Raw genomic sequence first — 25,513 nt, 5'->3', positions numbered from 1 at the left:
TATCATGCTATTCTTGATTGTCACTCCAAGATGGTGACGTTGGCTATTCTAGGTTTTCCTTGGTTAGAGTGGAGGGGTACTTTGGATTATGTTCCTAGCAGGGTGGTGTCTTTCCTTAAGGCACATTGAATGGTTGGGAAGGGATGTGATGCGTATCTAGCATATGTGAGAGATGCCAGCATTGATACTCCTACCGTTGAGTCAGTTCCGGTAGTGAGGGATTATCCGGATAAATTTTTGGTGGATCTTCCGGGCATGCCGCCTAATAGGGATATCAATTTTGGTACTGATTTATTGCCGGGCACTCAGCCCATTTCCATTCCACCATATCGTATGGCCCCAGTAGAGTTGAAGGAGTTAAAGGAGCAATTGCAAGAGTTACTGGATAAGGGTTTCATTCGGCCCAGTGTATCACCTTGGGGTGCTCCGGTCTTGTTTCTAAAGAAGAAGGATGGTTCGATGCGTATGTATATTGATTATCGACAGTTGAACAAGGTAACAGTGAAGAACAAGTATCCATTTCCACGCATTGATGACCTATTTGATCAGCTACAGGGTGCCAGAGATTTCTCAAAGATTTATTTGTGGTCAGGGTATCATCAGTTGATGATTCGGGAGCCGTATATTTCGAAGACTGCCTTCAGGACTTGGTATGGTCATTACGAGTTCCTTGTGATGTCATTTGGGCTGACCAATGCCCCAGCAGCATTCATGGACTTAATGAACATTGTATTCCATCCCTATCTTGACTCATTCATCATTGTGTTTATTGACGATATCTTGGTGTACTCACGGAGCTGAGAGGATCATGAGCAGCACCTGAGGAACGTGCTCCAGACCTTGAGAGAAAAGAAAATGTATGCAAAATTTTCAAAATGTGAATTCTAGCTTGATTTGGTGGCATTTTTGGGTCATGTAGTGTCGAGTGAGGGGATCAAGGTAGATCCGAAGAAGATTGATGCAGTTCAGAGTTGCCCAGATTGTCTTTAGCTACTGAGATCCAGAGTTTTCTTGGTTTGGAATGATATTACAGGCGATGTGTAAAGGGTTTCTCATCTATTGCTACACCTATGACCAGATTGACCAAGAAGGGTGCTCCATTCAGGTGGACCGAGGAGTGTGAGGAGATCTTTCAAAAGCTCAAGACTTCTTTGACTAAAACCAAAGTGTTTGTGTTGCCTAAGGGTTCAGGGTATTACACTGTGTACAGTAACGTGTCACATGTTGGCCGTAGTGCAGTGTTGATGCAAGATGGTAAGGTGATTGCCTACGCGTCTAGACGGGTGAAGGTTCATCAGAAGAACTGTCATGTCCACGACCTCGAGTTAGCAGCTATTTTTCATGCCTTGAATATTTGGCGGCACTATATGTACAGTGTCCCTTGTGAGGTCTATATCGACCACCGGAGTCTACAATATCTGTTCAAACAAAAGGATCTTAACTTGCATCAGCGGAGATGGTTAGAGTTTCTTAGGGACTATGATATCACCATCCTATATCATCCGAGAAGGCCAATGTGATGGCCGATGCCTTGAGTTGAAAGACGGAGAGCTTGGACAGTTTAGCATATCTACCGGCAGCAGAGAGGCCATTAGCATTGGATGTTCAGGCCTTGGCCAACAGTTTGTTAGATTGGATGTTTCAGAGCCGAGTCAAGTTTTGGCTTGTGTGGTTTCTTGGTCTTCTCTATATGATCGTATCAGAGAGCCTTAGTATGATGACCCTCATTTGCTTGTCATCGAGGACACGGTTCAGCATGGCGATGCCAAGGAGGTCACTATCGGGGATGACAGTGTGTTACGGATGCAGGGCAGGCTATGTGTGCCCAATGTAGATGGGTTGCACGAGTTGATTCTTCAGGAGGCTCACAATTCGCAGTACTCCATTCATCCTGGTGTTGCTAAGATGTATCAGGACTTGAGGCAACAGTACTAGTGGAGGAGGATGAAGAAATACATAGTGGAGTACGTAGCTCGGTGTCTAAATTGTGAGCAGGTGGAGTATGAGCATTAGCAGCCAGGTGGATTGCTTTAGAGGCTCGAGATTCCAGAGTGGAAATGGGAGCGGGTTACTATGGATTTTGTTGTTGGGCTCTCATGGACTCAGAGAAAGTTTCGATGCAGTATGAGTCATTGAGGATAGGTTGACCAAGTTGGCTCATTTCATTCCAGCGGTGACTACTTATTCTTCAGAGCAGCTGGCGCAGGTCTATATTAGCGAGATCGTCAAACTTCATGGCGTGCTGGTGTCCATCATCTCTGACCGGGGTACACAGTTTATATCACGACTCTGGAGGGTCGTACAGCATAAGTTAGGCACACGGGTTGAGTTGGGTACAACATTTCACCCTCATATGGACGGGCAGTCCGAGCACACTATTCAGAAATTAGAGGATATGCTTCGTGCATGTGTCATGGAGTTTGGGGGTTCTTGAATCAGTTCTTGCCGCTTGCGGAGTTTGCCAACAATAATAGTTACCAGTCAAGTATTCAGATGGCTCCGTATGAGGCCTTGTATGGGAGGCGGTGTCAGTCTCTAGTGGGTTGGTTTGAGCCGGGTGAGGCTAGGCTATTGGGTACAGAGTTGGTTCATGATGCTTTGGACAAGGTGAAATTGATTCAAGAGCGGCTTCGCACAGCCCAATCTAGACAGAAGAGTTATGCAGATCGGAAGGTTCATGACATTGCATTCATGGTTAGGGAGCGGGTCTTGCTCTAGGTTTCGCCCATGAACGGTGTTATGAGTTTCGGGAAGAAGGGCAAGCTGAGCCCTAGGTATATCGGACATTTTGAGATTCTTGAGAGGATTGGAGAGGTGGCTTACAAGCTTGCACTTCCAGCTAGCCTATCTGCAGTTTAGCCAGAATTCCATGTTTTTATGCTCCGGAGGTATCACGGTGATCCATCTCATTTGTTGGATTTCAGCCCAGTCCAGTTGGATAAGGATTTGTCTTATGCGGACGAGTCGGTGGCCATTTTGGACAGGCATGTCCGACGGTTGAGGTCGAAGAACATTGCTTCAGTGAAGATTTAGTGTAGGGGTCAACCAGTCGAGGAGGAGACTTGGGAGAACGAGCATGATATGCGTAGCCGTTATCCTCATCTTTTCATTATTTTAGATATTTCTCTATACTCATTCGAGGACGAACTTTTGTTTTAAGAGGGACAGGATGTAACGACCCGACCAGTTATTTTGCGTATTTTAGCCCCAATCCCCTATTTATTGCCTCCTCTATATTATATTGTAGTTATGTAACTTTCCGGGGTGTTTTGTTTTGGTTTCGGGTGAAGAGAAATGGGACACATAGTCCCTAAGTTGGAGTCTTTAGTTGATAGAAATGGGACACTTTTGTGTACATGACTCCGGAACAGAATTTTGGCGGTTCCAAAAGATCTGGATGCTGATTTTGGACTTATCCTTTGTCGTAGTTGCCTCATCCTTATTTAGAAATAATATGTATGTCACATATTATTTCTCCCTTGTTGAGCCATTCTTATTGAGGCTAGTATTCTCTATTGCGTTTATTATTTGTGAGCTCGTTCTACCGCTTCTTAGTGATCCAAAGCTCTTGAGTTGATTTACTTGTCGTATTCTCGTGCTATTATTGTTGTTGTTATTATTGTTGTACTCAGTTTGTTGAACCGGGGCTATGCACGGTGGTGGTACTGACACTGCTTAGATGAAAGGTTGTGAATGTCATTCTATTGTGATGTTATGTTTTTGGCACGTGATATTGTTGGGAGGTTTTGTTCGGGTGTTTGCACGAGGTTTCTGCCATGATGTTATTACTATTGATATACGCACATTTGGCGTGACAAGGTGGGTTATACATGTGGGTTTGCACATGTGGCGACACAAGGTGGGAATATTATTATACGCGTGCGGTGAGACAAGGCGGGTATTTACTTTATTATTGCGCATGGCGAGACAAGGTGGGATATGTCGGGGATTGGTTTGTGATGAATTGTAATGGCCTTGGATCATTGTTGTTGTTGATATTTGTGTAGTGGCGTGCCTAACCTGTGTGAGGTTTACTTGGTGCAAATTGTGGGGAACGTTCCTTATGTGTCGTTCATTTTCTCTACTCTTATTTGTTGGCCCGAACTGTGATAGAACACTTGCACAAGAATACACGTACTTTATCACCCTATGTGATATTTATTCTATTGGCACATGAGTCGTCCGTGCAGTTATCAGTTGTAATGAGGGCACAAGATGCTAAGTGATTAGGGTTCATGAATTGGGACCCGTGAGTTGTGTGAGTTTTGAGGCTTGGTACCTAGTGAGGATTATTGAATAAACCTGGTGCGAAAGTGGTTATTCTTATCAAGCTGCTACTTGTCTTTCCTTTATTTGTTTTTCTTTACCGGATTTAAACTGTGTCCAGCTTACTATACTGTGTTATTACTTGTGGTGTCCCGCTGCAAATTGTTGCTTCTACTTCCTATTGCAAGCACCGTATTATTGTTTTCATTAAGCGTAGTTCTGTAGATATATCATACTCTGTTAGTCCTATACCTATACTTGTTCATGTTATCTAGTCCAGTATGTGTCTTGACTGTCCCTCATCATTACTCCACTGAGGTTAGTCTTGATACTTACTGGGTACCGCTGTTGTGTACTCATACTACACTTCTGCACAGTTTTATGCAGTTTTAGGTTATTCGGAGTAAGTCGATCCCTAGATAGTTGTACAGATCTTACTGTGGAGACTCAAGTAAACCTATTGTTGCGTTCACATGCCTCGAAGTCACCTTCTGTATTGTACTTGCACTGTTTATCTCTATTTCAAAATAGTTGTATTTAGAGGCTTTTGTAGTAAACTCAGTAGAACTTATGACTTGTACTACCGGTTTTGGGAATTGTAAGTTGTGTAATAAGGTTCTATTTCATAATTATTAATTGTTGGTCAAATTCTTCTATTAATTTAGTAACTCTTAGGCCTAACCGTCACGACATCCTACGGAGGGAAATTTGGGTCGTGACAAGTTGGTATTAGAGCTCTAGGTTCATAGGTGCTACGAGTAGTAAGCGAGTTTAGTAAAGTCTTACGAATCGGTGCGGAGATGACAATACTTATCTTCGAGAGGCTACAGAAGTATTAGGAAAGTTTCACTTCTTCATTCCTATCGTGCGAGTTTATTGATCCCGGAGTTTGAATTTTTATCATTCTATTCTCTCACAGATGGTGAGGACACGAGCTATAGTTACTGATGATGCCGCCCCCGTAGCAGATGTCCCTAGGGGCATAGGCAGAGGCAGAGGCCAAAGAGGAGCAGGTGCTACAGCTAGAGCACCTGTCAGAGCAGTAGTTGAGGAGCCTCCACTAGCTCATGTTGGGGGATGGGCACCGGAGGCACCTGTTGCTACGCCCGAACTCCAGGAGACTATAGCACAGTTCCTGGGCATGTATGATACATTGGCTCAGGCGGGGTTGATTCCGGTGGCACCAGCTACTTCGCAGATTAAGGGAGGGACTCTGACTCCTGCCGCCCGTACTCCAGAGCAGCGAGTCCACATTGGTTAAGTTCTAGGTGTCATGGTGACTCAGTCTGTGGTCCCAGTTCAGCCCATGGTTAGGGACGCAGCATCTGAGGAAGAACACCTTAGACTTGCAAGGTTCAAGAAGTATGACCCTCCTACTTTTAGTGGTTTGGCTCCAAAGGGTGCACAAGGTTTTCTAGAGGAGTGACACCGCATTCTCTGCACTATGGGTATTGAGGAGACGAGTGTGGTTGCTTTTACTATGTTCCCGCTTAAGGTATCGGCATATCAGTGGTGGCGAGCATATGAGTTGGGTAGTCTGGCCAATGTAGCTTCACTTTCATGGGTTCAGTTTTCAAAGATGTTCCTGAGAGAGTTTGTTCCTCAGACCCTTCGGGATGCATGGCTGTCAGAGTATGCCGTTAGATTTAGTGATTTGTCCAGACATGCACCTGCTTTGGTCGCTACAGTTAGAGAGAAAGTAGTAGATTCATTGGGGGGCTCAGACATGATATTCGGTTCAATATGGCTTAGGAGTTGGAGTCAGATGTTCCATTTCAGCAGGTGGTAGAGATCGCTCGCTGATTAGAGGGCATGTGGGACCAGGAGAGAGAGGACAAATGGGGCTAGGAAAGAGAGGAGAGGCAGGTCCAGGAGAGAGAGGACATGCGGGGTCAAGAGAGAGAGAGGACATGGAGGCTAAGAGGTCTCGTAGATTGTAGAGATCTACTGGTCCTTATTTGGGAGGCAGGATACGACATGGTAGAGGTTTTGTGAGTCAGCCAGTTCAGTTTGCACTTCAGGCTTCGCACGGTATTTCAGGTACCCGTGGGTCTCAGAGTACCCGTACCGCATAGTTTCCATAGTCGCGTCAACAGAGGGGATGCTTTGAGTGTGGAGATACCAGCCATATGGTGAGAGATTGTCCTAGACTACAGACAGATGTGTCACAGCGAGGTATTCAGGCTATGAGTTTGGTTCCGATTGCCTATATCCCTGCACCGTCGGCTTGGGGTGCAGGTCAGGCAAGTATAGGGTGCCCAAGAGAGGGAGTCCCGACCTGTTGATGTGTTTCCTATAGTAGGCCTGAGGCCGCTGCACCAGATGATGTCATATATGTATGATTTCGATTTGTAATAGAGGAGCATCATTCGTATTTTATTTCGGTTCTGCTTATTGGGATGAGTCCTCCTATTTTGCTTCACATGTGAGTGAGTTTCGTGATCTAGTACTCTGCTTATGTGTTTATCCCTGCTGGGAGATTCTTTAGTGGTAGCCCGTGTCAACCATTTTGCTTTTATTCATTATAGAGAGTTATGAGATTGTCACGCCCCAAACTCGGGGAGCGCGACCGGCGCTCAACCGAGAGAACCCGGCCGAGCAAGCCTGTTAAATTTCCTTCTAGCCAAATTGATCCATGAATAAAGAGGAGATGTACTCCATTAATGAAATACTGAAAAGATTTTATTAACAACTTCCTTTTCATTCCCATTAGCAGCTCCATTCATAAATTCCAAAATATTAGGAGTTTATAGAATTAATGAAAAATATGATTTTCAAATACCAACATTTCTACTTCAATTTCCCAACATCAACCACAACCCATAACTGTCTACGGAGCCTCTAAGTACAATAGAAGAGTAATATGGAAATGCCGACCACAAGGCCCCGGCTATACGTCAAAATACAGTACATGAGAAACAAAAGATACATGACCCCGAAATGAAGTGGGGCTCACCAAATTAGCTAAAAAGAGTGTACCGCTATCACTGATCAATACCGCCTATTGTAGAACCACCTGCATCCATTAAAGATATAGCGCCCCGGCAAAAGGGACGTTAGTACCGTTGAATAGCACTAGTATTTATAGCTAAAAGTCCTCTTTCAAAATAGAATGCCCATATAAGAAAAGGCAACACTTAGAAACAGCAAGTCACAATCAACAATATCCAAATGTCCAGTTAAAACATAATAATTTTCAAAATATGAACTTCATACACAATATTTTTGGTTGGGAGATCATTAGCACCGATATACCACTGTTCACAACATCACTATTCACAATACCAATGTTCACAATACCAATGCCACCGTACTTTTAGCACGGAATCCGATCATGACCCGACCAGCTAGGCTATCTCATTAGAGATATCAACCACAATTTCTATCATTACCAATACCACCATAATTTAAGCACGGAGTTCGATCACGACCCGATTGGCTAGGCTATCTCCTTAGAGAATCAACCACAATTACTATCAATACCAAAACCACCGTAATTTTAGCACAAAATCTGATCACGACCCGATCGGCTAGGCTATCTCCTTAGAGAATCAACCACAATTACTATCAATGCCAATTCCAGCGTAATTTTAGCACAGAGTCCGATCACGACCCGATCGTCTAGGCTATCTTATTTGAAGACATCAACTAAAATCTCTATTTCAATTAAGAGAAATAATTTTATCACAGCAATCTCATCCCAAATAAGGGGAATAATCACAATACACCCCTACACCGGCACGTGTAGTTTCAGGTGTAGGCTTTATGACCCACCCTTCCTCGGTTTTGCTAATGATGCTCCCAAAAATATTTTTTTGATTTGATTTGCACACAAAGGTAACATAAATACAATTGTACTCACCTCAACATCTTTCACATTGTATAAATTCTCATTAGTATTTCCAGTCACTCACAACAACAATATTTCATTGACTCATTTGGCCATTCACAAGATTCTTTATTCCTGGCACGATGGTCGTATTTCATATTCCACACTTTCACCTCTTTCAATTTCAAATATCACCATCAAATATCAACATATAGAATATTTCAGAAATCATATACTTCATATCTATTTGAAATGGGAACTTCAAACATAAATGGTTTCTTCTAAAAGAATGAGGCATACCAACCAACAATAGAAACACACATGAAAAATCATAAACAATCAATACAACATTTATTCTTCCAATACTCTTCCCCAGAACTGACAATGTACAATTTCAACACATGAGTATATAGAACTCGAATCACACTGGATATATTTATAATGCAAAGCATTAGTTAAAGCAGCAACTGATGGGCATGATTTGAGTATAAAAGCTCTTAGGCAAATGAGGTTATTTGTTCCATGTAACGAAAGATGGGAAAGAAATATGAATTGAGTGAACAATTGAAAGAGGTTATGTCTCAAGTGAGATGGCTTAGCCGATCGAGCCGAGATCGGACGTCATGCTGTACACATGGTAGCATTTGTGTTGGAATTATTGATTTACAATGTGGATATGGATATATCTCACTTGAGATGGCTTAGCCGGTCGGGCCGAGACCGGACTTTGTATAAAAAAACATGATGGCATTGTGAGTTGCGGCTTTGGAACTAAAGGTTATTAACCTAAAAAGATGGAAAGATTGAATCGGAAACTATGTGACCCTTACGTGGTGTTTTTGTGTATTTATGTGAAGAACTTATTGATTATTATGACTTCCTTCTCTTTGTTTCACTGTTCATTCTACTAAGATTGGTGTTTGCTTTACATACTAGTACTATTCGACAGTACTAATGTCCCTTTTGCCGGGGGCACTACATCTTTGAATGGATGTAGGTGGTTCCATCGCAGATAGTGCTGATCGCAGATAGTGGTGCTCTCCCTCACACTCATCACAACAGTCTTGGTGAGCCCCATTGTAAGGGCCCATAAAACTTTTTAACCAAAAACTTGGGGTTTTGCCGCGGTTCGGACTTTTTGGAATGTACAGTACCCTACGGACTGAGAGGAAAATGGTTCACAGAAAAATACATTTTTGCGGCCCATTATGCGGCCGCATATCACTCTACGGACCGCATAATGGCCTCAGAGTGAAGCAGTAAGTTTGGCCAACTTGAGGTCAGTTTTGCGGTCGATTATGCGACCGCATAATCGATATGCGGACCGCATATCGGTCGCATAATTCCTCTTGGGTTTCTACGGAGGGAGTTCTGCGGTGCATTATGCGACCGCAGAACAAGTATGCGGACCGCATACTGGTCGCATACCTGAGTTGAAAGTTTAGGCCCCTAAGGGCCATTTCTGCGGTCACTTTGTGGACCGCATAACTATTATGCTGTCACATGTGCGATCGCAAACCTGTGTCGGGGCACCATTTTTCTTAATTTAAAACCCGACCCTCATTGAGTTAAAACACCCATTTAGTCTATTTTGAAGCTCATTTATGATATTTCTAGAGTGAGAGAGAGAGGGTTCTAGAGGGAGGGCCTAATTTTCATCAATAGATCTTCAACCATCACTCAAAGCCTTGGAAATATTCAAGTAGAGCACCAAAATTCTTCACCCTAAAAGGTAAGGCTTCATCACCCTAGCTCTTAATTTCAAACATAGCTATAATGGGGTATTAGTGTGATACTTCATGGGTATGAGGGTGGTTCATCTTGCATGCATGTGATAAAGAGTGTGGGAAAAATAAAAAGTGACTAGAACCATGCGTTTTCCTAATTTTGGGTTCAATTTGTATATTGCTAAAATAGATTGAGGTTGCTAAGGGTTCCGGATAATTGTAGAGTCTAAAGAAGCACAATTGAGGTATGTATTGCTAACTCTCTTCTTCTTAGAATCGAACTCCCGGTGTCCGAATAATTGGTGTAAGTTCCAACTTGATTATACTAGAATTGTTTGCCTTAGTGTGTTGGATTGAAAGATTCATGTTCCCTAATTGTTTTAGATGGTTACCAAGTCGTCATGCTATTTGAGAACGTAATTATGTTTTTTTTTTCAAAGCTCCTTCCCTTATATGTGCAATGCCTTATGTGATGGTACTTATCGACATGAATGATGCTGTTATTTAGACGAATAAAAAGGGAAAGACTTGAATTGTAAAATGTTCCCAGGTGCCAAGAACTACTTAATAAATGAGGTTGTTTGTGCCATGAAATGAAAGATGGGAAAGAAACGTGAATTGAGTGTACAATTGAAAGAGGTTATGTCTCAAGTGAGATGGCTTAGCCGATCGGGCCGAGATCGGATGCCATGCAGTACACATGGTGGCATTTGTGTTTGAATTATTGATTTACAATGTGGATATAGATATGTCTCACTTGAGATGGCTTATCCGGTCGGGTCGAGACCGGACTCCGTGTAAAAAAACATGGTGGCATTGTGAGTTGTGGCTTTGGCACTAAAGATTATTAACCTAAAAAGATGGAAAGATTGAATCGGAACCCATGTGACCCTTACGTGGTGTTTCTATGTATTTCTATGAAGAACTTATTGATTATTATGACTGCCTTCCCTTTGTTTCACTGTTCATTCTACTAAGATTGGTGTTTGCATTACATACTACTACTATTCTACAGTACTAACATCCCTTTTGTCGTGGGCGCTACATCTTTGAATGGATGTAGGTGTTTCCATCGCAGATAGTGGTGCTCTCCCTCACACTCATCACAGCAGTCTTGGTGAGCCCCATTTCCTCCTGGGGTCATGTAGTCCTTTTGTAAAAGTTTTCACATTTTGAGGTATAGCCGGGGCCTTGTTGCCGGCATTGTCATGTTGGTCTTTTGTATCATTAGAGGCTCCGTAGATGTTTATGTGGGTCGTGCATGGGTATCGGAGTGGTCACTGGACTAAGTTGTATTTTGAAAACTTAACTATGGCATAATGTATATATGAAAAATGGACTAGCAACATTTATGTATGTATATCTGATCTCTCCCCTATTTAGCAGATGGTAACGCGTCCTCTTTTAGAATCATGAATGAGCCGGGTAGGTAAGGTCTAATAGGCTTGCTCGACTGGTTTCACTCAGTTGAGTGTCGGTCACGCTCCCCGCGGTAGGGGCGTGACAGTCCGGCCCCAAACACTTAACATAAATCGACTCTTCTTTCAAATATTTCAATCCCCCAAATTTGACAAACTCCAAAACTTTTCAGAAATTCAGCAGAGTCTCCCCTGTAATGGGGCCTAACCACCTACCAGAGAATCACCAAAACCACCCTAACAACATATCCATAACTCAACAAAGCATCACAGTATATTTCAACAACACTGATCTCAACATTAAGGGCATTACATTAACAGAAGTGGTATCTAGACATGAGTTGCACATATTTAAATCATAACATATAACAAGTACCCTTTTGAATCACAGCCATTTGGTTATATAAGCATGTGAGAATACTTCCTTTACTTTGACAGAGGCATATCTCTATTTCCGAACTTATCTAACAGGGATGACAACTAGGTACCTCTTATAAGCAAATTACCCATTAACTTCACCTTCAATACTTTCCACCGGAATGATAGACAAAGGATTTCCAACAACCTTCTGGAACCTAGATACGTGATGCATCGGGTGCATGGAGGACAACAATGGGAAAACATCATACTCATAGTTTGACCTATTTCCTTCAATATTCCATAAGGCCTAATATGACTACACATACTTTACCTTCCTTAAGAATTCACCCAATATATTCATAGATAAAATCTTGAAAATAACCTGTTCACTTTCTTCAACTCAAAATCCCTACGCCGAACACCCAAAGTAAACCTTTGGCGACCTCCAACAATTACTCTAAGATGTGCTAGCATAAATATGACCATAAAATTTCCTATCTAATATATTTGATCACGGGATGATACTTCTTCTTTGACATGTTTCAACCTTCAACCCCCATAGGTTACTATAAAGAGGAACAATGAGGCTCGAGATTGGGCTAGAATATTTCAAGAATCCATCAATGTGCTGAGCAGGGCATTTCAGGGGGTTATATCCTAAGAGACATGAAGGTTACTACCAATAGCGCTGGCATGGTTAATCATTGTGATGACATCATTGATTTGACAAATGAGGCATAGAGTTGCCTAGTATGCATTGATAATGTGGGGACCATGTTCATGATTCTGAGATTTAAAAGAAATGAGTCATGAAAAGGACAACAACAATTGTTTCATTTCATATGTGCCTTGTTCGGCAATAGTAGGCCTCAAAGTGAGATAGCCAAGTATGTGACACTAGTCGCCTCTTGGAATGTAGGAAAAATCCGTTTAACTTGAAATGAGAATATTCTAAAACTCTGAATGTGATATGGGTTTCAAGATAAACGAAGTTGCATTACGCTCTTAACAGTATTTGACACAAGAAATCTATGCCACAAACCCAATGAGGATGAAAAAGAAGTTGAACATTTGTGAGATTATTATCATTCTGACAGCTTAACCCCATTCTGATAGTTGATCCTATATGAGAGAACTAGAGATCCGACAAACTTGTCTTTCAAATCAATATACTCATGATATGTGCCAAAATTTGGAAGCATCTAATTTCAACCTTTCACGAGTGAAACCACATAGCTAGGACATCTAAATATTTGGGATGAAATCATGTATTGGTTAGAGAAAATGAACATTTTTCTATGAGATAGACATGTTTCTGCCATAATAACTCTCAGGCTACAATACCAGGCCACTTCATGGAAGACTACAATACTAGGTAGAAAGTGAGCTACTTAGTGTGAGACGATTTAGGTTAACATGAAAATCATACTGAGATGGGCAAACAACAAGATCTTCCTATGACTAATTTGTTATAAATCTCAAATTTCTCAGAAACTTTATGTGGACAAGTGGCCCCCTTTCAATTGACTGGTACACGTATGATAGGTGCTGAGATATGCTCTCATGTTACTAGACAGTGGAAAGGTTCCATGATATTTCTCAAAAAGCAGTAGAGTGACTGTTCAATCCATATGAGCCACATACACCGGAGAGAGAAAGAGTGGCTTAAGAAGGATCTCAACACTAGGCTGCCTTACATTGGATTTGATACCACATAAGTAAACTTTATGATGGTGCATGCATAAGCACAAGTTATCTGATGTTATCTATTTGATTGAAAAGGTTCTATAAGAAATTCATCAAGTGTAGTCCCTTGTTGAAAAGTTTAGGGAAGCAAGTGGGAAGTATTTCCCTAGGATTGTGACTCAATTTCAAAAAAAATATTATTATAAAACTCAATTCCTCAAGAGGTAGTAAATAAGAGAATTGTGATCGAGAGGCTTCACGAATACTGCGTCTCGTTCAAAGAGTAAGTACGTGTAATGTTTTGTGATTCAGCGTTTTGTTTAAGACCATATTTCTGTAGGCCCCTTCAATATGGATGTACATATACAACAAGGAAAATAATGCGGTGTTCACAATAAGGTAGCAAGGAGTGACTTACTTGGTGATTTTAGATTGACAGGGTAGTACCTTAATTAATGTCCCTCGACTCCACATCCATAACATACATCGGTACTACAGTGACATACCCCGGAATGATATCTCCCACACTTCAAACAATGGGGATGAGGCTAAACTAACTCGCCCCATTGACATGATATTCACCCTTTTTACATAAGTCATAAGAATTCCTATTATCTTTGCTCCAGGCCTTCACAGCGGGAGAAAAAATCTCTGTACCGGGTTCTTGTGTGGGCCTCTATAATTTCCCAAGCCTACCACCCCTAACACATTCCTGAGCACACTCACCATACAACATCAAATATTCTTTCCCGCATATCGGGCAGACCGGGATAGTTGTACCCAACCTAGGGCATTTGTTCTTCTTGTGCCCCCTCTTTCTAAAACCATAGCATATTTCAAGAGTTATTCAACATCTCCCCAAATGGTGCTTCTTACAAATCAAACATTCTGGCTTATTGGTGCCAACAATCCTCGTTCATTTCTTAGGTGCTCTCACCACATGATCCGGTGGCATGATACATCGATAGGAACAATGACAGTTCCCCTATCAACTGGTTTTTTCAATCTCTCCTCGCTGTCTCGAACCCGTGGGATACTCATATGAAAAATGAGACATGACGAGGAAATTAGCTTCCTATCTTGAGTTCTATCGCACGATCTGGAGTATCAAAGAAGTGAGAAATTCCTAAATGTCCGAGTAGCCTCCTCATTATAGATGTGGTCGACAACACACCGATAAGAAGGACTCTACTAGACACGACTCCGAGACATTATAGGACACTTTAAAACCTTAGGCTCTGATACCAAGTTTGTCATGCCCCAAACTTGGGGAGCGCGACCGGCGCTCAACCGAGAAAACCCGGCCTAGCAAGCCTGTTAGATTTCCTTCTACCCAAACTCATCCATGAATAAAGAGGAGATGTACTCCACTAATCAAACACTGAAAATATTCTATTAACAACTTCCTTTTCATTTCCATTAGCAGCTTCATTCATAAATTCCAAAATATTACTAGTTTATAAAATTAATGAAAAACATGATTTTCAAATACCAACATTTCTAGTTCAATTCCCAAACATCAACCACAACCCATAACCTGTCTACGGAGCCTCTAAGTACAATAGAAGAGTAATATGAAAATACCAACCACAAGGCCCCGGCTATACGTCAAAACACGGTACATGAGAAACAAAAGATACATGACCCCGAAATGAAGTGGGGCTCACCAAATTAGCTAAAACGAGTGTACCGCTTTCACTGATCAATACCGCCTATTGTAAAACTACCTGCATCCATTAAATATGCAGCGCCCCGGCAAAAGGGACGTTAGTACCGTCGAATAGCACTAGTATGTATAGTTAAAAGTCCTCTTTCAAAATACAATGCCCATAAAAGAAAAGGCAACACATAGAAACAGCAAGTCACAATCAACTATATCCAAATGTCCAGTTAAAACATAATAATTTTTAAAATATGAACTTCATATACAATTGTTTTGGTTGTGAGATCATTAGCATCGATATACCACTGTTCACAATATCATTATTTACAATACCAATGTTCATAATACCAATGCCACCGTACTTTTAGCACGGAGTCTGATCACTACCCGACCGGCTAGGCTATCTCATTAGAGACATCAACCACAATTACTATCATTACCAATACCACCGTAATTTTAGCACGGAGTCCGATCACGACCCGATCGACTAGGCTATCTCCTTAGAGAATCAACCACAATTACTATCAATACCAATACCACTGTAATTTTAGCACGGAGTCCGATCACGACCCGATCGGCTAGGCTATCTCCTTAGAGAATCGACCACAATTACTATCAATACCAATACCACCGTAATTTTAGCACGGAGTTCGATCATGACCCGATCGTCTAGGCTGTCTTATTTGAAGACATCAACCAAAATCTCAATTTCAATTAAGAGGAATAATTCCATCACATTAATCTCATCCCAAATAAGGGGAATAATCACAATCCACCCCTACACCGGCACGTGTAGTTTCAGGTGTGGGTCTTATGACCCACCCTTACTCGGTTTTGCTAATGATGCTCTCAAAAATATTTTTTTTTGATTTGATTTGCACACAAAGGTAACATAAATACAATTGTACTCACCTCAACATCTTTCACATTGTATAAATTCTCATTAGTATTTCCAGTCACTCATAACAACAATATTTCATCATTTGGCCATTCACAAGATTCTTTATTCCTGACACGATAGCCGTATTTCATATTCCACACTTTCACCTCTTTCAATTTCAAAGATCACCATCAAATATCAACATATAGAATATTTCAGAAATCATATACTTCATATCCATTTGAAATGGGAACTTCAAACACAAATGGTTTCTTCCCAAAGAATGAGGCATACCAACCAACAATAGAAACACACATGAAAAATCATAAACAATTAATACACCATTTATTCTTGCAAATACTCTTTCCCAGAAATGACAATGTACAATTTCAACACATGAGTATATAAAACTCGAATCACACTGGATATATTTATAAAGCAAAGCATTAGTTAAAGCGGCCACTGATGGGCATGATTTGAGTATAAAAGATCTTAGGCAAATTCTATTTTCCAAATCACTTTTAAAACAGTGGAGTCGAGGCTCATTTCATATTCTTTATCGCATCCTCTCAAATCATTTGCAATACTAGCCACAATCATAACTTAAGTTCTTGGCACATTAGCCACACTCTATTTCTTCAATCCGCTTATTTCATTTTCAAGCATCTTTAAAGATTATCAACAACAAGGCACTTCCAATCAAGTCTTTAGCTACACACATGAGCAATTATGAGTCTTAAGCATATCGAGTTTTTCTTACCCAATTGGTATACTAGTTCTTATTTAAAAGACGACTCAAAGCCACAACATGTTAATATGTAAACCATACTTTGAACATCTATCTTTCGACATAAGGCTCATTCGGAATAAACAAGTTTATAGAGAATAACCCGGAATATAGAAGTTAGGAATCTTGAGCCAATCATACTTGATCTTACGGAAACATTATGGATATCTATTCTAAGAGAGAAAGTTTAGCCAACATACCTTGATGGATCTCTTTAGCGATATAAAAACCACCCACTACTCTTACAACTTCAATCTATATCAACATAATTCAATTGGACTAATATTAGTAAATATTTCCAGGTTTTTGGTCATTTTGGCATTTTATCAAACACCTAGAGTGCATAGCATTCAACTACCTCTAGTAATGGTGTTTCTTCCTCCAACAATACCTCCTTACCACCAACAAGAGATACTACAACATCCTTTGTCCACTAACTACCTTCTTAGCACCATTATACTCATCAATGAACTCACATCTACCAAACTTTACTAATTAACTCATTACAAAATCTCTACCATACCCAATAATCTAGTTTAAGTATTTATGGCTTCCAATCACCATCTCATAAATGCTAGTACTTATTCCTTGCTCATTTATTCACTAACAATCCATGCATGTAGGTTTAAGGGTGAAAGATTACCTCTTGTAGACCAAATCTTGAAAGTCAACTTTTGAGGTGTTCTTCAGATTTTGAAGAAATCCTATGGAATCCAATACAAAACCTTGTTGTAACTAGTGACCGAGAAGTAAAATCATCATAAAAACACACTTAAAAACTCAACTTAGGTGTGTATTGGAAGCCTTGGCCGGATGGGTAGTGGAGAGAAAGCCCTAGTCTTGAAGAAATGACTTAGCCCCTCTCTCTACCCATCCTTGGGGTTATTTAATGGGCTCCTATATGCACGGCTGTGGACCTGGGCAAGTGGCCGCGCACCTGAGGCAGAACTCTCAAATATGTGCGGCCGCGCATCTGGGAGCGCATATGACACAGGTCAAGTAAAATGACCATAACTTTCTCTTTACATATCCAAATGATGAGGGGTTTGATGCGTTGGAAAATAGACTCAAAGGTATTTAATTTTATATGTAGATAACCACCTAAGTCATTATATTGAGGGAGATATATTTATTTGAAATCAGATCTTGTGCCAATTGAAACATCCTTTCTACTTAATGTGTCCAACTTGTTCCACACAAGTTCTTGCCATTCCCAAAACTCCTTAGTATATTCTAACACACCTTAAACATACATTATCAACTCAACATGATGTGGCTCTATCCCATAGGTCTCCTTTAATACTCAAATATGTTATTCCCAAATACCGTTGGCGCACTTTAAAATCTTAAATCATTAAAAAAAATTTACTAGGCCTTATAGAGATTTTGAGTGACTTTCTATTCCTCATTTCGGTAGTTTTGATGTGATTTCTGGATGACGGGTTATGATTTGTGATTTGGATGCTCTACCGGTGTGAGAGTTCAGTATGTGTTGTGAATTTTGTCGGCGAAATTGAATTAGTGGAAGGTTTCAGTGGGTATGATGTATACGCTACCTGCAATTCAAAGCTGAGGATGAAAACCTCGCGTCTTCATGTGATTTGATACGTTTGAACCGGGATACGTGCCACGGTGAAGTTATATCGGGATGAGATCCTTGTAATTTTTCATATAATTTGATTCTTCCTTGTTAAATTGATTCATAGAATGGTACTGATAGGAAGTTGTGCCTGTCGGTCTTGTTTGATAGTTCTCTCGTGTGTTTCTCTTTACATATTCAGTCATATTCGCATGTGCTTATTGAATTTTAGCTTGCGAGGTTTGTTCCCTGGTGGCGTTAGATGTAATTTGTTGATTCGGGTGAATAGTTGTGTGGTCTTCATGTTTATTGCATCGTTGTCAGTGTTGTGAAGGTTTGAAACAGGTTCTAACAGATGTGAGGCTTATTGCCAGTGTTGGATTTGATTATGGGCAGCTACAGTGGCTAGGGTTGCTGTTAAGGTCATATGTGTTATGTCTTACATCGTGTTGTTGTGCCCTATGGGCGTAGGCATACGTTGTCGCAGCTGGTTGAGGTTGGTACCGTGTGTTGATGTAGGAATCGGGTCTTTTGGGAATGATGGGATGATGAGAAATTTGGTTCTAATGCTTATTAGTGTTGGCGGAAGGGATAAATATCAGTTGAGATGGTGTCGTTGGGCCTATGTAGATTGGGGTGACGTGGGATCACCCACGGGTGTATGTAGGATGAATACATTCGGTGATTTGATGACTTCTGGGTGATTCTTGGCATGTTCGAGAAAGAACGCTTGTTTAAAAAGGGAAGAATGTAACGACCCAACCAGTCATTTTGAGTATTAGCGCTCCGTTCAGTGTCTTAAGGTCTCGAGCAGCTTCGTCTTATGTGTTATGACATGCGTGAGTAGTCGAGTTCGGACTTCGGATGATTCGGGATTTGATGTGGAAGAAGGATTCGTGTTTTAGAAGCTTAAGCGGCAAGAGTTGACCGGAATTTGACTTTTTTGTAGACGACTCCGGAATAAAATTTTTATGGTTCCAATAGTTCGTATGGTAATTTTGGACTTAGGCGTGCGTCCGTATTTGGATTTGGAGGTCCGTAGGGTAATTTGAAGCATTTCGGCTAAAACTGCAAAGTTGATGTTTTTGGAAGTTGAGAGGTTTGACCGAGAATTGACCTTGGTTATATCAGGGGCAGATTTTGATTCTGAGTGTGTTTCGGCACGCGTTTCGGGAGTTAGAAGACTTGGAAATTTATGAGCTCGATTCGTGGTGTGATTCGTAGTTTCAACGTTGTTTGATGTGATTTGAGGCCTCAAGTAGGTCCGCATTGTGTTTTGGAACTTGTTGGTATGCTTGGATGGGGCCCCGGTTGTGTTTCAGACGAGTTTCAAATGATTTTCATGCTTGTGATCTGGTCTTGTTCTGGTTCTTCGCACCTGCGACATTTTGGAGCGCAGGTGCGGCTCTGCTTCTGTGTGAGCCTAGTTGCTTCTATGATCATTGTGGCCTAGGGGGAACTCTCATCTGCGGAGTTTGCGAATGCAGGAGCGATGGCCGCTTTTGCGGCCCAGAGTTCGCAAATGCGAAGTTCTCCGCATCTGCGGCTTCTTGTGCGCTTTTGCGGAGTCGCAGGTGCGGCTTACCTTTGCGCAAGTGTGGCCACTGGGCTGGCCAGTTGAGTTCGCAGATGCGAATCTTTTCTCGCAAATGCGAGGCTGCAGATGCGACATATATATTCGCAAATGCGAAAGGCCTGGGCAGAATCCCATTTATGTCGAGGGTTTGATATTTTTAACATATTTTGAGTTCTACACCTCGGTTTTGGGAGATATTTCATGGGTTTTTCAAGCAACTCATTGGCGTAAGTGTTCTCTACCCGAATCATGTTATATTTTATGAATCCATTGCTATTTTCATCATTTAATAAGTGAATTAAGTTGGAAATTTTGGAAAAATTTGTAAAATCTTTCAAAATGTAAAATGATGATTTGAAGGATGAACTGAGGTCGAAAATTGATAATTTTGGTATGGTTGAACTCGTATCAGAATGGATATTTGGGTTTTGTAAATTTTTTCGGGTTCCGAGACGCGGGCCCGGGTCGAATGTTTGGAGCGATTTTTCAATTCTTAGTTAAGATCATTATTTCATTATTTAAATTAGTTTCCTATAGTTATAATTATAGTATGAAATTGTTTTGGCTAGATTCAAGTCGTTCGTGGGGGAAACTATCCCTTAGGTATTGAGTCTTTGGTGCTAATTGTGTCATGCAAAGTCCGTGTACGAGAGGTGATGAGTACGTGCTCGGGCTTATTTGTGTAAAGTTCACCATTAAGTCTCTTAGATTCTTATGTTCATTGGATATGAAGTTGTTTTGTTATGTTAAGTTCCCCATTTACTAATTTCACTATACATGTCCTAATTGGAATTATTCGCTTCATGTTCAACCTTTATTGCCTATTTGACTATTGTATGCCTTAACTGAAGTTGTTGCCTCTTCGATTGTCATGTTATCCTGTAACGTTCAACCGGTCATTTTGAGCATTTACACTTCGCTCAGTAGTTCACGGGCATGAGTAGCTCCGTATGATGTATTATGACTTATGTAAATTGTCTGTTTTAGGTTTCAGGTTATTCGGAATCGGTTTGGAAGAATGAATTTTATTATTGAAGCTTTTAGTTGAAAGAGTTGATTAAGTTTGACTTTTAGTGAACTTGACCCCGGAACGCAGTTATGATGGTTCCGTTAGGTCCAGATAGTGATTTTGGACTCGGGCGTGTGCTTGAATTTGCATTTGGATGCTTCTATAAGGTTTCGGCTCAAATTGGCGAAAATTTAGAAATTTGAAAGTTTGGAAAGTTCAAAAGTTTGACCGAAAATTGACCTTGAGGATATCGGATCCGTATTGTGGTTCTCAAAATTGGAATAGCTTTGTTATGTTATTCGGGACTCCGGTGCAAAAATTTGGGTTCATTCCGGGTTGAGTTGCTATATTTCGGCACGAGTTATTGAAGTTGAAAAGTTCAAAGTTCATATATTTTGATTTTAGGTGTGATTCATCGTTTTGATGTTATTATGTGTGTTTTGAGGCCTCGAGTAGGTCCGTATTGTGTTATGAAACTTGTCGGCATGTTCGGACGGGGTCCCGAGGGGCTCGGGTGAGTTTCGGACGAGATTCAGATCATTTCATTGCATTTTTGGACTTTTGTTAAGCTGTTGGTTCTGGTGTGATCGCACCTGCGGCTGGTTTACGTAGGTGCAATGGCCGCAGGAGTGACACAGGCAACGCAGAGGCAAGGTGAGTGCTGGGTGAGGAATCCCGTCGAAGCGGAGATTTGGGCGCATATGTGGATGCGCAGGTGCGAGGTGATGGAGCGCAGGAGTGAGGTATTTCGCAGGTGCGGATGGTGGCTCGCACCTGCGATATCGCAGAAGCGGATATGTTGTCCACAGGTGCGAGGGTCGACTCCTCAGCTGATAGCGCAGAAGCAGAGGTTATGTTGCAGAAGCGACGCCGCAGAAGCGGCTAATGTGCCGCAGGTGCGAAAATGCTGGCAGAAGCTATAAATCGAGGTTTTGGTTCTTTCTTTTTATTTTGAGATGTGAGACTCGGATTGAGGCGATTTTTGGAACAATTGTTATCAATGGATTGGGGTAAGTGTTCTACACTTGGTTTTGATCTTATTCCATGAATCTAACTTCATTTTTGGCAATTGGTTGATGAATTATTAAAGAGAAATTAGGTGTTTGGGCCTAAAGTTTCATAATATGAATTTTTGAATTTTGAACATCGAATTGGAGTCGGATTTGAGCGAAACTAGTATGGTTGGAATCGTAATTGAATAGGCTATCGAATTTTGTGAGTTTTGTTTGGTTCCGAGGTGCGGGCCCAGGTGTGATTTTTGGCCGGTTTTGGGTTTTGATTAAGGATTCGATCTCTATCATTTGGAATTGTTTCCTTGGGCTTTATTTGATGTATTTGAGTTGCTTTTGGCTAGTTTTGAGCCGTTCGGGGGTCGCCACAGGCGTGATGGCATCTTTGGAGCATCGCTTGGCTTGCTCGGCATTGGTATTGGCTTGTTCGAGGTAAGTAACTCTTCTAAACTTAGTGTTGAGGGTATGAAACCCCGTAATATGTGTTATGTGATTGGTATTGAGGTGACACACATACTAGGTGACGAGCGTGTGGGCGTGCACCATATAAATTGGGACTCTGTTGCTTTTATGGCACTGTATAGTGGTCCTACTTTGTTGATATCCGTGTTCCCACCATGTGATAAAGTAGTTAAGTTGTCAATCATGCTAGATATCATGTTTAGGCATTATGCCGATTCTATTTGGACCCATAGTAGTTGTTTCTTACTGTCATCTCACTGATTTTATTGATATTTCGTACTCAGTCATATCCATGCATTCATACCATATCTCAGTCTCAGTTATTTATTGATACATCATATCATTGTTGTCGGGCTAGTTTCATGACATTGTGAGCCCATGAGTGAGACTGGAGAGATTGATGACTGAGTGAGGCCGAGGGCCTGAGTGAGAGTGATATTTTGGGATCGGGCTGCACACCGCAGCATGTTATATTGATTACATTTTATGGGATCGGGCTGCACGCCGCAGCGATATAGCACTTGGGCTGAAGGAGCCCCTCCGGAGTCTGTACACTCCCAGTGAGCGCAGTCGACTATATATATATATGGATCGGGTTGCACGCCGCAACGGGCCTTATGGTCATATGTGGATCGGACTGCACGTCACAGCAGGTATTGTACAACACTGAGTGATTGAGTGTGCTGAGCATTGAGCATAGTGAGAGAGAATGCGAGACAGTGAGATTGAGTACTCTGGGAGTGTGAGTACATGAGCTCATCATCAAGATGCATTACATTTGTCATGAGTACTTGAGATACATGCATAAAGATGCATTTCCTTCTGCTACCCAGTTTTGGGGACATTTATGATTTTACCTGTATCTTGACATGTAGGCATAGAGACGTACTTTTCTCATGCTATCTGAAAATGAAATATCTTACTTATTGTTGAAAGGATTTTTGAAAAAAATTACAGCTTTCAAACGTACTCGTATTTTGGCATTTTCGGTAAAAGATTTGGGTTTTTTACTGAGATACTTGAAAAGCATGCCTATTTTTTGGGAATTGTGAACGAATTGAGCATTTTATTTCTGAGATACCTCGTTTATTACTTGTACTATGCTGTTATGAACTGTTGTGAAATATTGGTGTTGGACCCGACCTTTGCATTAGCTCGTTACTATTTTCAACCTAAGGTTAGGTTTTTTACTTACTGAGTACATGGGGTCGGTTGTACTCATACTACACTTCTGCACCTTGCATGCAGATGTTGGCTGCTGTTGTTGCTGTGATCGATGGGAGCGGGATTAAAGATGTACATGCGTCCCGGTTGTAGCTGCCTCTTGTTCGTAGTAGCCTTAGATCTATAAAACTCTGTTTATGTACTTTTTAAACAGACGATGTATTTATTTCATTTCAGCTTTGTGAATTCTATTCTTAGAAGCTCATTATTTGTACTACCAGTCCTTGGGAGATGTATAAGATTCAGTAAATTACTTTCGTTTAATTGTCTTGTTAATATCACTAGAATTAGATAGTTACTAGTTGGCTTACCTAGCGGGTTGTTTTAGGTGCCATCACGACTAATGGATTTGGGGTCGTGATATATCCTTTCCTAATTGCTGATCCTTAATTAAAATTATTATTATCTCTTTTGTAGTTTTCTACCCTTAATTGAGGTTATGATTATCTTTTCCGTTGCTTATCTTAATTGAATTTGTTGCATCTCTTCGTAATTGCTTAACCATAAATGAAGTTTAGTTATCCTTATTTAGAATAATTTGTCACATATTATTTCTCTCTTGTTGAGCCATTCTTATTGAGTCTAGTATTCACTATTGTGTTTATACTTTGTGAGCTCGTTCTACTGCTTCTTTGTGATCCAAATCTCTTGAGTTGATTTACTTGTCGTATTCTCGTGCTATTGTTGTTGTTGTTGTTGTTGTTGTACTCAGTTTGTTGATCCGAGGGCTATGCACGGTGGTGGTACTGACACTGTTTAGATGAAAAGTTGTGAAAGTCATTCTATTGTGATGTTGTATTTTTGGCACATGATATTGTTGGGAGATTTTGTTCGGGTGTTTGCACGAGATATCTGCCGTGATGTTGTTACTATTGATATATGCACATGCGGTGTGATAAAGCGGGCTATATATGTGGGTTTGCGCATGTGGCGAAACAATGTGGAAATATTATTATGTGCGTGCAGCAAGACAAGGCGGTCATTTACTTTATTATTGCGCACGTGGCGAGACAAGGTGGGCTATATCAAGGATTGATTTGTGATGACTTGTGATGGCCTGGGGGCATTGTTGTTGTTGTTGATATTTGTGTAGTGGCATGCCCAACCTGTGTAAGTTTTACTTGGTGCAAATTGTGGGGATCGTTCCTTATGTGTCGTTCATTTTCTCTACTCTTATTCGTTGGCCCGAACTGTGATAGAACACTTGCACAAGCATACACGTACTTTATCACCCTATGTGAGATTTATTCTATTGTCACGTGAGTCGTCCGTGCAGTTATTTATAATGAAGGCACAAAAATGCCAAGTGATTAGGGTTCATGAATTGTGACCCGTGAATCGTGTGAGTTCTTAGGTCTGGTACCTCGTAAGGATTATTGAATAAACCTGGTGCGAAAGTGGTTATTCTTATCAAGTTGCTACTTGTCTTTCCTTTATTTTTATTTTTTATCGGATTTAAACTGTGTACAACTTTCTCTACTATGTTATTACTTGTGGTGTCCCGCTGCAAATTGTTGCTTCTACTTCCTATTGCAAGCACCGTATTATTTTTGTCATAAGCGTAGTTATGTAGATATATCATACTCTGTTAGTCCTATACCCATACTTGTTCAGGTTATCTAGTCCAGTAGGTGTCTTGACCGTCCCTCGTCACAACTCCACTGAGGTTAGTCTTGATACTTACTGGGTACCATCGTGGTGTACTCATACTACACTTCTGCACATTGTTGTGCAGATCCAGGTAATTCGGAGTCAGTCGACCGCTAGCTAGTTGTACGAGTCTTGTTGTGGAGACTCAAGTAAACATGTTGTTGCATTCACAGGCCTCAGAGTTACCTTCTGTATTGTACTTGCACTGTTTATCTCTATTTCGAAACAGTTGTATTTAGAGGTTTTTGTAGTAAATTCAATAGAGCTTATGACTTGTACTACTGATTTTGGGATTTGTAAGTTGTGTAATAAGGTTCTATTTCATAATTATTAATTATTGGTCAAATTCTTCTATTAATTTAGTAAGTGTTAGGCTTACCTAGACTT

This window comes from Nicotiana tomentosiformis, chromosome 7, assembly GCF_000390325.3.
Source record: "Nicotiana tomentosiformis chromosome 7, ASM39032v3, whole genome shotgun sequence".
Lineage (NCBI taxonomy): Eukaryota > Viridiplantae > Streptophyta > Magnoliopsida > Solanales > Solanaceae > Nicotiana > Nicotiana tomentosiformis.
The sequence above is the reverse complement of the archived record's forward strand: the minus strand, read 5'-3'. Positions refer to the sequence as shown.